General features: G+C 37.5%; 1 protein-coding gene and 1 long non-coding RNA gene across 8 annotated transcripts in view; both read left to right on the top strand.

Annotated features, from left to right (window-relative positions):
- The window catches only part of LOC106090082 (four and a half LIM domains protein 2), a 579,753-nt gene that overhangs the window by 533,019 nt on the left and 29,139 nt on the right, over nucleotides 1–17,595 (top strand). The window lies entirely within an intron of this gene.
- Nucleotides 15,622–16,470, top strand: LOC131994371 (uncharacterized). Its single transcript, XR_009396672.1, has 2 exons — nucleotides 15,622–15,876; nucleotides 15,943–16,470. It is a non-coding gene; the product is annotated as an uncharacterized LOC131994371 (long non-coding RNA).

The following is a 17,595-nucleotide window of genomic DNA, read 5'->3' as shown; positions in this document are numbered from 1 at the left end:
TCGCACTCGATCGAGCTGCTCAACATACTGCCTGATCTTTGCCCAGTCGAAAAACCAATAATCGTTTGCGGCTATCGAAACACTTTTGCCATTAAAAAGTTTTTGGTTTTACAACAAAAGAAAGGTCCTTTTACCGTAAGCGAAGTTAATTACATTCAATAATGCTACGTTTATGGCTTATGTTTGATATGTTGAAGCGAAACGCTACACGGTCACAATGAAAGAAAAACTTCGCAATAAAAGTATTTTGCTCCTCGTAAAAATGTCTCTAACGTTTTATTTTTTTTTTTCGAGTAGTAGTAAAAACAGTTTTGGCGTAAGTCACGTGATTCGTAAGTGATATCTTCGAGCATGAGCGTGATTGAGTGAAATCATGTAAGCGTCTGGTGAGTGTCTCGTAAGTCATGATCTAGTAGTAAAAATCTAAGACGATCTAGCCATGTCCGTCGGTCAGTCTGTCGAAATCGCGCTCCCGCCGTTAAAAACAAGTCTTTGTATATCCTCGTCAAGCTCCAAAAGTGAGCAAGCCTGTTCCAGTCCATATGGCTTGAGTATCACAGGCACTCAGTATTTAAGCAACAGCCCTTACCGCCTGCCACTGATTGTCCGCGGCTGCAATTGCAGCTACTCCGTATACGAAGCATTCCACTATCTGCAACCTGTGGACGCGCCCAGTAGCCCTCAGCTGTGCTTCTCTTGATGACGATGAACACCACACAAATCGGAGCTCAGACTTCCAAACCGTGTGATGCTCTTAGTCATCCCATGCCGGGACAGCTCGTATCATAATTGGATGTTACTGCAATATTGATCGATCTTAAGATTTGCGTTCTTGAACCCATATAAGGCGCATTTATTACCCGATTTCATTGTAATTTGGAACAGTGTGATAGCCCTTCCGGCGTACGTGCCATGTTTGGTACAGTCGGGAGGTTCGACCCGGTCAAACTTAATACCTTTGTACTTGTTTCGTTATATACCCACCACCATAGCATGGGGTTATACTAATCTAGTCATTCAGTTTGACATTGAAATGTTGATCTGAGACCCGACATTCTGAGTCGATATAGCCATGTCCATGTCACACGTCCGAACGAATGAAGATATCCGCTTGGCGATATCTTATTGATATAGATTTTAGGTATTGGAAATGGACCATATCGGTGCAGATTTGAATTTATCTCCCATATAAACCGATCTCCCGATTTGACATTTTGAGGCCCTCGAAGCCGCAATTGTTATCCGATTTGGCTGAAATTTTTAATGGAGTGTTTTGTTATGACTTCCGACAATACAGTCCGAATCGGTCTATCACCTGATATAACTCCCATAAAAACTGATCTCATGATTAGTCTTCTACGACCCTAGAAGCTTGAATTTATGCTCTTTGGCAGAAATTTGGTACGTAAAAACACACATGTTGAATTAGGGTAATATTTTGCAGAATCCATGGTGGTAGGTTCCCAAGATGGCCGTATCTTAGCACATTTTTACTAGTTTAAATCCTTTTCCGGATTGTTTTTCATTAAATTTTTTCAATTTTTGTAATGTCGTCGACGTTATAACATCTACATAAATATGACACAATCTGTCATTCTAAGTAGCCAACCACTCACCCAAACTCTCGCAAACATATATTTGTATGTACTAAATCACATTCATATGCCAATTTTTCCGCTATGAGATTTCGTTTCAATGTTTGTGTTTGGTGGTAATGTGAGTCTTGTTTCGATCCCCTCTTGTTTGGGAAGTCTTCTTTCACTTACTGCAGCTGGCTTTGTTTTCTCGTTTTGTCAGATAAATGTGTCATCCATCCATACACTCGAAGTGTTATCGTCTGTGTTTTTCATGGTTGACCGCCGCCTCTGGCGATTTTGCCTGTCATAATTCAATGAAATCCCCAAAGCAAACAATTGCCGATTGAAAACAAGTCTTCTTTTCGATGAATCTTGAATAGCCGAAAGTATTAGGAAGTTGTTAGGAATAAGAATATCTGTACGATAAATTATGCATATCATCAATTAAAATTGATAAATTACTCACAGTTTAAGAAACGAGATGGGTTGCCACATTGCACACAGCGTGAATACGCTTTTTTGGTGAAAAGCATGAATCACATCGCTCATATACTTGAAGAGTGACATGGCTAAAAATTTGACTAGATCCATCGACATCCCACATCCCCTCATAAAATTCGTTTTCACTGAAATATGGAAGATTGAGAGAAGCCGCCGTTCAGTGTGAGGTTTTCGATTTTTTAGTTCTGGTAGTCAAGAAGCAAGGCTTTCTTTTGAGGTAGAGTGGGACAAAATCGCACGGTGGGAAATCTGACAACTGTTCATATTTTGTAATTTCTCCAAGAAACAAATTAATAATTTAGTTTTGATCCTCATTTTTACATAATTTCCCATAGTTAGTCATTTTATGGGCAATTTTGGTTTTAAGTCCATTTGAAAGTAAAAATTTTGATCTTTAAAAATGCTCGCATCGGAAAAGTTATTTAAATCTGTCATATTTTCTACATTTTTGCGTTATAAAAAGATCAAAAGGTACGTTCAGACTATTCATATATTTGACCCAAAATATGTCAAATTCGTACATTCTTGTTTTTGTATTTACATTAGACACATTTTGTTTGTCTAAAAACAAACCATCAGATCAAAAAGAGCTTTTTGTTTGCCCTACATTCGATTGCATGTAAAATTTGTGTTTCCTTCTTTGACTGAACAAAAAATTGTAATGTAATCTAATGTGCGTTTGATATATTTTGGGTAAAAATGATAAAACAAGCTGGTGACTTTAAATCTCACCTAAATTGAACAAATTTTAACGCAATTGTTTTTTTATTTTACCTGTTTCATACCTTTTAGCTAAAACACAGTTTTTATGAGTTTTTTACATTTTTTTTATCTAAAATGGGTTTCCCTTACATAACCCTATGTACATAAATACAAGTACAATATCTGATAGAATGATAAAATATAATACAAATGATATTTTTCACAAAACAAACATTTTTTATTCAAAATGATTATGTACAACTGATAAGTGGTGACAATACAATGAACGAAATTATTCAAAGTCCAATTCAGCATTTATTGAGTTCTTTTTTCGCACGATAACAATGGAATAATGTCCTTTGTTAGCATTCTCTTCTTAGTTTTCGGCGATTTCCGCAAACTGCATATCAAAGGATCTAACGATATTATAAGTCTGTGCACTAGATCCTCATTGGTTTTCTTTCTCGAACATTTCCTGATGAAATCCAATCGGTATTTTCTCATGTCCTTGTTCCTGGATTCCCGGGCCTCTTCCGACAATTGCCCAACCAGGTCTTTTTCGTGAAAAATCGTCAAAATTGAGAAAGAAAAAAACGTCCAAATCGTATTTTTTTTGTTTTTTTGAAAATAAAACATCACAAAATCGTCACACCTAAAATTTGTCTTTTTCATTTAGATTTCGCAGTTTTCGGTGGGTGAAAAACTTCTGGAACCTCAAGGCTGCTCGTTTGGTTTACTTTTACTCTCAATGAAACCATAAATATTCCAATACTTAATACAAAGTGACAAAAATTTAATTAACTTTTCTTCAAACACAAAATATCAATAAAATCTTCTATAGAGAGAAAGTTTTTCCAAACACAAAATTTAAATGAAATTTTCCTTCAACACAAAATTTCAATAAAAGCTTTACTGAAATTTATTTCAGAAGAAAATTTTCCGCGAAATGTTGACTGAAGACAAATTTGCAGAATGGTAGGGTATTGAAACTCTTAAATTCAAACTTTATTGATATTTAAATTTTTTCACTTAACTTTTTCCATTAGTATAGGATTGACGAAGAACTATTAATAATACATCTTAAAAAGACGACTTTACAACTATTAAGGCCCGATGATGATGACCTTAATAATTATGTGACCTTCAAAGTCGTCAAAACATAAAGAGATTTATAGCAAAAATTCAAGCGTCAAAAGGCCAAATTTTGAGTTAAAAACCGCCAAAATGACGTAAAATCGTCACGTCAGCCCTGGCTCCAACCAACCTTTGTTTTATTTAAGAAATCTATTCTTATTTCTTGAAACATTACGCCATATCGTACAAAAATCATAATGAAGCTTGTTTACTGCCGGTTGAATTTTTGTGGAGTCAATCGTGCATCTCAACCTCGCAGTTATTTGGTCCAAAATAATGTTCTCAATAGATTATTTGCTAGCCCCTAAAATTTTGCCCTACTTCTTCTTCTTCTTATCGAACCGTAACGGTTCATAACCAATCTCACGATTTGACTTCTTGAACCCTTGTAGGCCGCAATTTTCGTCCGATTTGGTTCAAATTTTGCATGTAGTGTTCGACTTCCTACAACTATGCCCAGTATGGTCCAAATCGGTCTATAACCTGATATAGCTCTCATATAAACCGATCTCCAGATTTAAATTCTCGAGCCCCTGAAAGCGGCAATTGTTAGCTGATTTGGCTGAAATTTTGCCCGTAGTAGTGTTTTAATATGACTCCCAACAACCGTGCCAAAAACGGTCCAAATCCAAATCTGTGATGTATTATATAGCTATAGATTCTTAGTTTTAAGTGTTTACTATATACAATTGTTGGAGATATTACCCGCACTTTAATTATAAGAATTTTATATTCTTGTTGTGCGGGTGTAAATAAATAAATTACAAAATTACAAATTACAAAAGCAAAGTTTGTATGTGCAAATTGTTAGCAGAATCTACGATGATGGGTTCCCAAGATTCGTCCCGGCCGAACTTGTCATCATCATCATCTCATCAAAAGAATGTGAACCAAAATCAAATAAAATAGTTTCAAAAAAATGCCATTGTTAAAATTTAAACGTCCCATGAATAATGGACGAAACTTTATTCTCATAGAATAAATTCCCAATGTAATGCACGCATAAAGGGAGTCTGGGCATGTCAACATGTGAACGTCCAAAGGATATCATATTCTGATCCCATTGTTCTCAAAAGTTAAATCACGAAGCGATGACTTTGTCTTGCTGCCACATCAATATTCAACATAAACAAATCAATTAACGAAGCAGTGTCATTTCACTATGAAGTGTGCCTTCATTCAATAGCAAATGAGCTAAAAAATACCAATTTGCAACAATTTCAAACATCACTTGATCGGTGCAGTCAAGCCATGCCAAAGCATTCAATACCAAACGATTTCCCAACTACGAGTATTTAATTACAATGAAACCTGAGCTAGACACAATACAAAAAAAAAAAGAAAAAATCAAACGAAAGCAAAGCATTGTAATTATGAATTTAAACATTTGCCTCGGTTATGGCTAGATCTGAAATTGATATGAATGCCACATGGACATAAACACAGATACACACCGATAAACACACGTTCCTTGGCTTATGACTTGGTTCGTTACGCTTCGATGCGCTAACGTCTGGTATGCCTACGACAACAGGCGGGTGTTTGTGCATGACTCTCCTCCGCAAATATTCAAGTTATAGATCTGAGACAAGTTGGCCAGCAATTGTAGTAAAAACCCTAAAATGACATTAACCGACTGCCGAGTAAGAGTGCTCCCCTATGGCTATCAGTTGGACTTTATCAAAATCCAAATAAATTCAGCCTTTGTTCCGCAAAATCCCACGCACACATATGGAAATACTTTAATCTTAAAATATAGATGACTACGTTGCGCCAATAACCATGACAAGAGCACAGGAACGACTAAACAAACTTAACTCACTCTTATATTCTCTCCTTAACAGGGCTGTGAAGTGTCACATTTATATTTATTTCTGCATTTTATGCTCATCAAAGTGCTTCGAATTATCTACTATTGGATAGCATTGTTTATTTTGGTCAGAGGTGGGTATGATAATTCTGGTCTGATGACTACATATAATTGTGAGTTTTTGTGTGGGCTTGCCAAATGTATATAATTTACCGGGCTCTCTCCCAACTGTAATGTTTTTGTAAAGCCAACGTTAAATCACTGAAATAATCATTCTAGCCTGCATTCCCAAATAGGCACTGCAATAATGCCTCATTCTTCTTGTTCTCTATTATGTCATTCCATTTCAAACACATCGTAATATCCATTTCCGATCCTATAAGCGATATACGCATATAATATTTCATTTATATTTAAAATTTTGGGATCGAATCCTGGGGAGAACATTAGAAAAAAAATTCAATGTGAGGTAGTTTGCCATGTAAAAACTTCTCCACAAAGAGTTGTCGCTCTACGGCACACCGTTCGGACTCAGCTATAAAAATGAGGCCCCTTATAAATGAGCTAAAATTTGCATCGCACAGCACTCAGTGATATGTGAGAAGTTTGCCCCTATTCCTTAATGGAACGTTCATGAGCAAATTTGCAAATTGCAAATTTTGAGAGAGATTTTTTTTTAAGAAATCACATTTAAATTTGGCCAAATTCAAATTTCCCCTCTCTCTAATGCTGGCGATGTATGTGAAAAATTTAGCCATCTACAAGTCTTCTGTATGCACTGACAAATTTGTTGTCCGCACTTTCAAAATTTATGCCAAAGACGATGTGGTCAATTTAAAGATGTCCAATTCCAACCTTACAGATACCTTACTGATATGATCAGAATATCAGAAGGATCTGTGAAAACTGTTTTGAAAGACCATTTAGGCCTACAAAAAGTCAAATCTCGTTTGGTAACAGAGATGCCACGACAAAAAAAAATTCCGACCAAAATTTTTCAAAAATCCTACCAAATTCCCTACCAGTCAACCAAAATTATAAAATAAATCGAAAAAACATGCAATCTTTTTGTGACATAACAATATATAATATAACATAAAACAAGTAAAAATACATTAAGTTCGGCCGGGCCGAACGTGTTGCCAAAATACGGTGAAATATGTACCAGTTGTTAACCCACAGCAGCTATATGGAAATATAATCTATTCTGGACCAAACTCGCCTCAATTCACTGGTCCAAGTTCCTATGATATCGGGTAATAAATGAGTCTTATATGTGTTCTGGACCGTCAATCGGGAGATCGATATATAGCTGTCATATATATCGATCTCCCGATATCCAAATATGGTTAATCTGTGCAATATTCGGGGAGGATATGTAGGGATTTATCACAGATCACTGTACCAAGTTACACCAAAATCGGATAATAAATAGGCCAATTTTGGGAGAAAGACCCTCGAATTTCGAAACGATCACTACTGTATGTACCTTATAGGATCACTGGTCAATATTTCGAGGTGTTACAAACGGAATGAACAAATCCACATCCTATGGTGGTGGCTATAACAATTGTGTAATGAAGCCCATGCGTTTAAGGTTTGAAATTGAATTTGGCCCAAGGACAATGTTATCCCTTAGTTAAAGAAAAGCAAATGTCTAACGAATAGCAGCGCATTTTAATGGTTAACTTTTAAATGTAAAGATGCTAAAAAATAAGAAATTGGGAATCATCTGTGAAAAAAGGGGATTAATGAACGATCGAAATTCGAAACGTAACGTTAATTGTAAGTTTTATTTCTTTTGCTCGAAATCATTACAAAAATTCTTTGATCAATGAAAAAATCTGTAACTATCTGTACTCTGTTTTTGGGAACGTTCAAATATGTACACAAACACATCATTGAACGTTCCCAGATACACTCATGATGATATTGCAGGCATATATGGTAGAATCCATTAGAATATTCCAATGATTTCTTCTAAGTAGAAATAACTTTTTCATACCCACCACCGTAGGATAGGGGGTATATTCATTTAGTCATTCCGTTTCGGATCGGTAGAATTCTATCTTCGGTAAAATTCTAAGACGATTTAACGATGTCCGTGTGTCTGTCCGTCCGTCTGTTGTAATCACTCTGCAGCCTACAAAAACTGAGATATTGAGCTGAAATCGGACCATATTTGCACACATATAGCTGCTGTATAGACCGATCTGCCGATAAAGGGTCCGATTTTGCTGAAATTTGAAACAGTGAATTATTTTTAGCCTCCTGACACCCGACCTAAATATGGTTCAGATCGGACTATATTTAGATATAGCTACCATATAGACCGATCTGCTGCCGATAAGGGGACTGAAGCCCACAAAAGTTCGCTGAAATTTGAAACAGTGAGTTTTTCTAAGCCTCACGATATCCGACCTTAATTTGGTTCAGATCGGTTTATATTTGGATATATCTGCCAAAAAGACCAATATTTTGTTCTACAAAATTGAATAGTGGTATATATATAAAGGGTGATTTTTTTGAGGTTAGGATTTTCATGCATTAGTATTTGACAGATCACGTGGGATTTCAGACATGGTGTCAAAGAGAAAGATGCTCAGTATGCTTTGACATTTCATCATGAATAGACTTACTAACGAGCAACGCTTGCAAATCATTGAATTTTATTACCAAAATCAGTGTTCGGTTCGAAATGTGTTCATTCACCGTAACGTTGCGTCCAACAGCATCTTTGAAAAAATACGGTCCAATGATTCCACCAGCGTACAAACCACACCAAACAGTGCATTTTTCGGGATGCATGGGCAGTTCTTGAACGGCTTCTGGTTGCTCTTCACTCCAAATGCGGCAATTTTGCTTATTTACGTAGCCATTCAACCAGAAATGAGCCTCATCGCTGAACAAAATTTGTCGATAAAAAAGCGGATTTTCTGCCAACTTTTCTAGGGCCCATTCACTGAAAATGATTTGCAAGCGTTGCTCGTTAGTAAGTCTATTCATGATGAAATGTCAAAGCATACTGAGCATCTTTCTCTTTGACACCATGTCTGAAATCCCACGTGATCTGTCAAATACTAATGCATGAAAATCCTAACCTCAAAAAAATCACCCATTATTAGACCACTCAATGTTCGTGCCGAATTTGGGTGCTTCAGTTATCCAATTTCCACTGGATTGTGACGAAATGGGGTTTACATATATACCCAAGGTGGTGAGTATCCAAAGTTCGGCCTGGCCGAACTTAATGCCTTTTTACTTGTTTTTTTTTTTTTTTGTTTTTTTTTTTGTATACCAACGAATAATAACTGACATAAGTAGGCCCAACTAGAGCCTTATAAAGCCGGGAACTAAATGAATGTCATATTTGTAGTTTTGTCGCTACGTAATTCCAGTTATGGCTCGCTTCGCGTTATCATTTATCATTGGCATGGGAACATTAACTTAAGTAACGCAATATGTAACTGGACCGAAATGAACTGATTGCATTTTTGGGTGGGATGTTGCTCCAAATCTCACACAAAAGTGAATGTATTCCAACAAGTTATCGTCCAAGTGCCGTGCCGTGAACGACTGTCATTGGTAACGCCTCTGCATTTGGTTGATATCACCACTGAAAAAACAAAAACCCGATAAACAATCATTGATGACCACGAGCTTTTGCCTTAACAAATACCTGTTCCAAGTGAGGTCTCTCAGGCGGAAACGTAATTATTTTTAAAGATTAATCATTTTTACAAACTCTTGAAGAGCGGGGTGCGTGTATTTGTGTTTTTGGCTGACAAAGCCGCTCATTTAACACATGTCATGGGGAGAACAATAACCAAAACCCACTGATCCATAAATCATTTCATCGACTCATTTTTGGTGTCGAACGCCAAGCAAATATCTATTGCTCGAAATCGCAAAACCTTTATGTGTGCCCCAAGCCGATGACACGACCATGTCATCGCCATATACCGATTACACTTTCTCACTGCCACTCACCTTCCCAGTGCCACTTTTTTTATTCGTTCACTTACTTTCAAAATAACGGAAATCGATTGCAACAAAGACGCCCAAGATCGGGTGACAGACCTACAGGGGTACTCACATTGTAGTAGCGGAAGTTCTTAGCCGTAGACAATGCCATTAGTAGCTCTACAATACTGGTTAAGACATTTGCCACGAATGGTTTTTATACCAGCTATTAACATTTTATGGGTGGCACTTGCCGGCACTTTGACAGTGATAGCGGCTGAATAAATTACAAACCGCAAAGTGCAGAGAAAATCTGAAGCTATTTTTCTTATAACGGGTGAAGTTAGAATTGATGCATTGAGAATTAATTAAAGAGATGATGCGACGATGAATTAGCTGGTTTGCCGGCCTTAGCATACAACTTTTTGCACTAATGTAGCCATTCTTTATCACCAGTTTAAAGACGTTTTTCACTGACGGTACACCCAATATATACACATTATCATCGTCTCACATTCCAAGATGCACTATCGATGTCCGTCCATTGACCCTTTTGTATTTCGATCCATTCGTCTGTCTGTGACGCTATTTTCTGTATGAAAAACGATTTTGCATAACATTGCTCTTAAAAGAAACTTAACAAATATTTAAGAACAATGTAAATGCAAAGTGCTGTGCTGTCCGATTCACCTTTACGCTCAACGATAGGGAACCTCCTTTTTATATCCGAATGGATATAGAGGTGTCGTAGTGCGACACCTCTTTGGGAATAAGTTTTTAAATGGCATAGTGCCTCACACGTATCGCCAGCATTAGGAGGTGATAACCACCGCTGAACATTTTTTTTCTAATGTTCTCGCCACCCAGGCGTTCAGCGTCATAAGCGGACATGCTAACCTCTGGTCATGCTACGGTGGCCTCCGACGATGAGAACAATGTATTATTCAGTTCACCATGAACTTACAAAGTCAGTGTTAACTAGTAAATGTGCTTTAAGTTCGGCCGGCCCGAATCTTATATACTCTCCACCATGCATCGCAATTGGATAGTTCTTTGAACGACCCTTTCAAATATATGGGAGCTATATCAATTTATCGACTGATATGGACCATCCTTGTCAAGGCTGTTAGAAGTCTTACAAAAATACCATGTTTATAATTTTAGACAATTCGGATAGCAATTGCGTCTTGTAAAGGCTCAAGAAGTCAAATCGGGAGATCGGTTTATATGGCAGCTATATCTGGAACGATTTAAACCATGCTTGGCACGCCTGTTAGAAATCAGCCAGCTTGCCGCTTGCCAGCCAAATTGGAAAATAGTTACGTCCTCTAGGTGCGCAAGAAGCCAAATCGGGAGATGGGTTCAGGTTACGGGTTGCCTTTTATATTTCTGGATTAGAGAACACAAAAACAAATATTAAGCATCGATAATCGCTTTATTATTTTTCAAAATATTCCCCATTAAGATCTGTACACTTTTGCATGCGTTTAAACCAAATGTCGAAGCACTTTGCCACTTCAAAACAGGTGTCGAAACGCGTTGACCTCTCATTTTATTTTTTACCTATGGGAATAAAAAGAAGTCATTCGGTGCCAAGTCAGGACTATGCGGCGGATGACTCATCAAATCGATGTTTTGAGTGCTCAAAAATGCAGTTGTTTCGTATTTTTGGAGCATATCTTTTGACCAATCGACACGAGCCTTTTTCTAACCGATTGACAAATTGTGTGGGACATAACGCGAATAAATTTTTTTGACGCTCAAATGTTCATGCAAATATTGAATGTATGTTGGTCCCACTAATGCCTAAGGTTGTCTCAATCTCACGATGGGTCACACAAGGTTTTTGAAACAACAACCAATTTTTCGACTACCTTCACGAACTACGTCTTGGAGTGAATCACGACCTCGATTGAATTCACCATTCCATCGACAAACACTGGTCCTTGATGGAGCTTCATCGCCAAATATTTAATTAAGTTCATCGATGCACTGTTGTTGAGTTAATCCACGTCTAACGTTGTGGAAAATAGTCGCACCAAAATGTTTACGATTTAATTCCATTTTTTGGGCGAGATGAATCTTTTAAGTAACAGTAAACCAAACAAATAGCGCTCGTATGTCAAAACGTTCTGAGTGCGTATATCCTCAAAAATGTCAAGCTTTCAGTTGACAGATTGCAACACAAGGGTTATTCAATCCCGAAATGTAAAAAGTGCCACTTTTTTTATTCGTTCACTTACTTTCAAAATAACGGAAATCGATTGCAACAAAGACGCCCAAGATCGGGTGACAGACCTACAGGGGTACTCACATTGTAGTAGCGGAAGTTCTTAGCCGTAGACAATGCCATTAGTAGCTCTACAATACTGGTTAAGACATTTGCCACGAATGGTTTTTATACCAGCTATTAACATTTTATGGGTGGCACTTGCCGGCACTTTGACAGTGATAGCGGCTGAATAAATTACAAACCGCAAAGTGCAGAGAAAATCTGAAGCTATTTTTCTTATAACGGGTGAAGTTAGAATTGATGCATTGAAAATTAATTGAAGAGATGATGCGACGATGAATTAGCTGGTTTGCCGGCCTTAGCATACAACTTTTTGCACTAATGTAGCCATTCTTTATCACCAGTTTAAAGACGTTTTTCACTGACGGTACACCCAATATATACACATTATCATCGTCTTACATTCCAAGATGCACCATCGATGTCCGTCCATTGACCCTTTTGTATTTCGATCCATTCGTCTGTCTGTGACGCTATTTTCTGTATGAAAAACGATTTTGCATAACATTGCTCTTAAAAGAAACTTAACAAATATTTAAGAACAATGTAAATGCAAAGTGCTGTGCTGTCCGATTCACCTTTACGCTCAACGATAGGGAACCTCCTTTTTATATCCGAATGGATATAGAGGTGTCGTAGTGCGACACCTCTTTGGGAATAAGTTTTTAAATGGCATAGTGCCTCACACATATCGCCAGCATTAGGAGGTGATAACCACCGCTGAACATTTTTTTTCTAATGTTCTCGCCACCCAGGCGTTCAGCGTCATAAGCGGACATGCTAACCTCTGGTCATGCTACGGTGGCCTCCGACGATGAGAACAATGTATTATTCAGTTCACCATGAACTTACAAAGTCAGTGTTAACTAGTAAATGTGCTTTAAGTTCGGCCGGCCCGAATCTTATATACTCTCCACCATGCATCGCAATTGGATAGTTCTTTGAACGACCCTTTCAAATATATGGGAGCTATATCAATTTATCGACCGATATGGACCATCCTTGTCAAGGCTGTTAGAAGTCTTACAAAAATACCATGTTTATAATTTCAGACAATTCGGATAGCAATTGCGTCTTGTAAAGGCTCAAGAAGTCAAATCGGGAGATCGGTTTATATGGCAGCTATATCTGGAACGATTTAAACCATGCTTGGCACGCCTGTTAGAAATCAGCCAGCGTGCCGCTTGCCAGCCAAATTGGAAAATAGTTACGTCCTCTAGGTGCGCAAGAAGCCAAATCGGGAGATGGGTTCAGGTTACGGGTTGCCTTTTATATTTCTGGATTAGAGAACACAAAAACAAATATTAAGCATCGATAATCGCTTTATTATTTTTCAAAATATTCCCCATTAAGATCTGTACACTTTTGCATGCGTTTAAACCAAATGTCGAAGCACTTTACCACTTCAAAACAGGTGTCGAAACGCGTTGATCTCTCATTTTATTTTTTACCTATGGGAATAAAAAGAAGTCATTCGGTGCCAAGTCAGGACTATGCGGCGGATGACTCATCAAATCGATGTTTTGAGTGCTCAAAAATGCAGTTGTTTCGTATTTTTGGAGCATATCTTTTGACCAATCGACACGAGCCTTTTTTTAACCGATTGACAAATTGTGTGGGACATAACGCGAATAAATTTTTTTGACGCTCAAATGTTCATGCAAATATTGAATGTATGTTGGTCCCACTAATGCCTAAGGTTGTCTCAATCTCACGATGGGTCACACAAGGTTTTTGAAACAACAACCAATTTTTCGACTACCTTCACGAACTACGTCTTGGAGTGAATCACGACCTCGATTGAATTCACCATTCCATCGACAAACACTGGTCCTTGATGGAGCTTCATCGCCAAATATTTAATTAAGTTCATCGATGCACTGTTGTTGAGTTAATCCACGTCTAACGTTGTGGAAAATAGTCGCACCAAAATGTTTACGATTTAATTCCATTTTTTGGGCGAGATGAATCTTTTAAGTAACAGTAAACCAAACAAATAGCGCTCGTATGTCAAAACGTTCTGAGTGCGTATATCCTCAAAAATGTCAAGCTTTCAGTTGACAGATTGCAACACAAGGGTTATTCAATCCCGAAATGTAAAAAAAGCAACTCTCGATTTAAACCATACCCGGTTCAGTTGTTAGAAGTTCTGTTGTTAGAATAGAACACCTTGTGCAAAATGTCAGCCAAGTCGGATTAGAATTGCGCACTCTAAAGGCTCAGGAGGTCAAATCGGGAGATCGGTTTAATGGTAGCTATATCTGGTTATGGATCAATTTAAACCTTACCCGGTGCAGTTGTCGGAAGTCATAAGAAAAGAAACACTTCCAAAATTTCAACACCACTTCAACTTCCAAAAGAAATTCCCTCTCTACAGGCTCAGGAAGTCAAAACAGGAGATCGGTTTATATGACAGCTACATCAGGTTATAATTCGATTTAAACCATACTTGACACAGTTCTTAAAAGTCGAAAAAAGACATTGTGCAAAATTTCTGCCAAGTCGTATAAGAATTGCGCCATCTAGAGGCTCAAGATGTCAAATCGAGAGATCGGTTAAATGACAGCTACGATATATCATAACATGGACCGATAAGCCCCATTTACAATCCCAGCCGACCTACACTAATAGGAGGTATTTGTGCTTTCGATTGCCATGGCTAAATCGACTTAGGATGTCAAGACGATCAAGAATATACATATATACTTCGTTGGATCTCAGATCAATATTTCGATGTGTTACACGCCGGAATGACGAAATTATTCTATGGTGAAGGGTAGAAAAACAGGCGTAGCCATATGGATGGTTCACATGATTTTCAAGGGGACTAACAGCACCCACTATTCCAAAATTCAGCTAAATACGATGCCAAGTTCGCATTCTGTAAATTCAAGCATTCCACTCTATTCAGCAGATTTCGCAACGAGCAAAAACAGTATTCAAATTAGTAAAACCCCTATCCTAAGAGAGTAACCATCGACAGTCGGCAAAATATCAAGAAATTTATGGATAAGTAAATAAATGACGCATGTCTGTTTTGGCATTTCTAGTATAAAATTTAAAATCGCATAATTGACTGCACTAGAACTATGCGGTTGTAGTAAATTATTCGAAAATACAAATTTAAACGGGGCAGCGGCGAGAGCCGTTTACTAGCGTCCGAAGCCATCAATACAACTTTCAACAAATGGACAGAATGATGTGCATACCATGGAAGTAGTGCAATTTGCTGTAGGCAAAAATCTACCATTCCACGATACACATGCATTGGGAAAAGTACAGCTAATAGACAGGGTTGTAGAGCGTGGTTAATGTGGTATTTGTATCATAGAGGCGTTTTCGCAATAAATACGATACAATAAATACGATACGAATGCGTCTTAGACCATGTTTCCACTTGGAGCAAGTCTAGATTTGCGACGAGATTTCGGAAATTTCGTGTTTTACAACGAGCCGAACCATACAATTTCAATGGGAGCAAATCTACTTATTTGAGGAGATTTGCAGCAAATCTCCTTCCAAATTCAAATGCAACACTGCGTTTGCATTGAATACCGGTTATTATTAGGATTTTTGGGCAGCACTTTTTCTTAACATCTGACAATTTCTTTTTGAAATTACAAAATTTAGTAGTAATTTAATGAAACACAATTAAAAATGCTAATCACAATAAAAACGCTGTCAAAAACGTCACTGTTGACAAATAAAAACCGCATAAATCGTAGTGGAAATGGGTTTTGGAGATTATCTCAAATTAAGTGGATTTGGGCTCTAGTGGAAACATGGTTTAAGCAAGCAACATCCGAATATTTTGAGGATTACATGTCCGTGCAGCCTACAAATTTTTTAACATACCATGTATTATCCCAGAAGCTCGATTGATGTGGTTTGTCCAGGTCAATTTAGTATTGAAAATTAAACCCAGATGTCAGAAAGATTCCACTCGTTCTATTGTTTTACAGATGGTTCCAAACCAAACGACCAGGTGGGCTTTGGGGTGTACTCTGAAGAACTAGGACTGATCATATCGAGAAAGAGATTCTTGCAATTAAAGAAGTGGTGGAATGGCTAAGATATAATGTCAAAACGACAATTGGTATAAATATCTTCTCAGACAGCCACTAAGCCCCTGAAAAATATATTTCTGAATTCCAAAGCCGCCCTCGACTGTTGCAAATCTCTCAATGAGAAGGTCGAAAACCTTCTTTTTAGATGAAAACTAAAAAGAGTTTCTTAAGTTGCGAAAGCAATAGATCGCCATTAACCACGTCAAAAGCCTGGCTGTGATCTAAAAGAAAGGATGTCACATTATTATCCTGGTGTTGGCGAAAATCGTCAGCGACATCGTTAGGAGTGGTGGTGAATCTACTTCAGGACTATATTTTTAACTACATTTCTAAAAAAAAATTTTATTATTTTTCATAAAATGTTGTACGAAATATTTGCACCCTCTGTTCACCCCAACCTAATACAATTTTATATGTATGTAATTTTATGGCTTTAAATTATTATTATTATTAATTATTATTATTATTCAATTAACAGCTAATCGAATGGCTATTTCGATTCTATTTGCATTTTCCATCGAACATGTTCATATGTCCCTATGTAGTCATTTCGACCATATGATACACTAGAAACCGCATCCTCGTCTTCGGATGAAGAACTTTCTAGCAAAGCATCTATTATGCCGTTAGCTTAATAAAACACGTTCACTTTTTCCATTTTTATACCCGCCAGCAAAGGATGGCGGGTATAAAAATCCGTTTGCAACACATTGAAATATCCATTTCCGATCCTATAAAGTATATATATTCTTGATCAGCGTAAAAATCTAAGACGATCTAGCCATGTCCGTTCGTCTGTCCGTCCGTCTGTCTGTTGAAATCACGCTACAGTCTTTAAAAATAGAGATATTGAGGTGAAACTATGCACAGATTCCTTTTTTGTCCATGGGCTATATCGGACTATATCTTGATATAGCCCCCATATAGATCGATCCTCCGATTTAGGGTCTTAGGCCCATAAAAACCACATTTATTATCCGATTTTGGTGAAATTCGGGACAGTGAGTCGTGTTAGGCCCTTCGACATCTTTTGGATATAGCTGCCATATAGACTGATCTCTCGATTAAAGGTTTTTGGGACCATAAAAGGCGCATTTATTGTCCTATTTCGCTGAAAAGTAGGACAGTGAGTTATGTTAGGCTCTTTGACATTTTTCTGCAACTTGGCCGAAATCGGCCCAGATTTGGATATAGCTGCCATATAAACCGATATCTCGATTTAAGGTCTTGACCCCATAAAAGGCGCATTTATGATTCGATTTGACTGAAATTTGCTACTAAAAAGATCAATATTTTGTTATACACAATTGAACAATATAGCTGCTATGGGGCATAAGGTATGCATTTTTCATCGGATTTTGACGAAAGGTGGTTTACATATTACCCGAGGTGGTGGGTATCCAAAGTTCGGCCCATCCGAACTTATCGCCTTTTTACTTGTTATATATTTATTTCGAAAATTTTACCACTTTTTTCCAAATATCCAACAAATTTTGTCTTCTTCTTTTGTTCAAACAACACTTGTTTGAATGATAACCGCTGATTTGA

Source organism: Stomoxys calcitrans, chromosome 1, assembly GCF_963082655.1.
Source record: "Stomoxys calcitrans chromosome 1, idStoCalc2.1, whole genome shotgun sequence".
In the NCBI taxonomy this organism is placed as follows: Eukaryota; Metazoa; Arthropoda; class Insecta; order Diptera; family Muscidae; genus Stomoxys; species Stomoxys calcitrans.
The sequence above is the reverse complement of the archived record's forward strand: the minus strand, read 5'-3'. Positions and strand labels throughout refer to the sequence as shown.